Genomic DNA, 575 nt, shown 5'->3' with positions numbered 1-575 from the left:
CTTGTACTATGTGACCGCCGTACCACCTGACCACTGAGGATTCTTTTAGGAGTGGCTATAGAAGACACTCAGCAGAAGTAAAGTGAAGTGAAGTGCAGAAGTGAAATATTTAAAATAAAATGAAAGTGAAAAAAGTTATTGAAGTTTGAGCTTAATGTAAAAATGTACTGTACATGTTTACAATGTTTTATAAAAAAATAAATATTTTACAAAATAATTTGGAATCTAAAATTGCTATAAAATCAAAGTCATATGTCTAACTAAGTTACGTTCCAAATTTGAAGGTGATATCTCAATATTGAAGGGGATTTTGTGTAGGCACTATACCAAAAATAGCCACCAGGTGACACCCAAACTCCATTGTATTTTTTTATGTATTCTCCTGTCACAATTTTATACATTACAAAATATAGAACCTTAAGACTCAGACCTTTCCAACGATATATGTTTGTCAAGATAAGAAATAACTTTTAGTATAAATTATTGCAGTACATTTTGTAATATGACTAGAGGAGGAGCCCGCTAAAAGGTTTTAAAGGGGTCATATTATGCGATTTAAATTTTTCCTTTCTCTT

The sequence above is a fragment of the Sinocyclocheilus grahami genome, unplaced genomic scaffold (genome assembly GCF_001515645.1).
Source record: "Sinocyclocheilus grahami isolate Dianchi unplaced genomic scaffold, SAMN03320097.WGS_v1.1 scaffold32.1, whole genome shotgun sequence".
Taxonomy (NCBI): domain Eukaryota; kingdom Metazoa; phylum Chordata; class Actinopteri; order Cypriniformes; family Cyprinidae; genus Sinocyclocheilus; species Sinocyclocheilus grahami.
The sequence above is the reverse complement of the archived record's forward strand: the minus strand, read 5'-3'. Positions refer to the sequence as shown.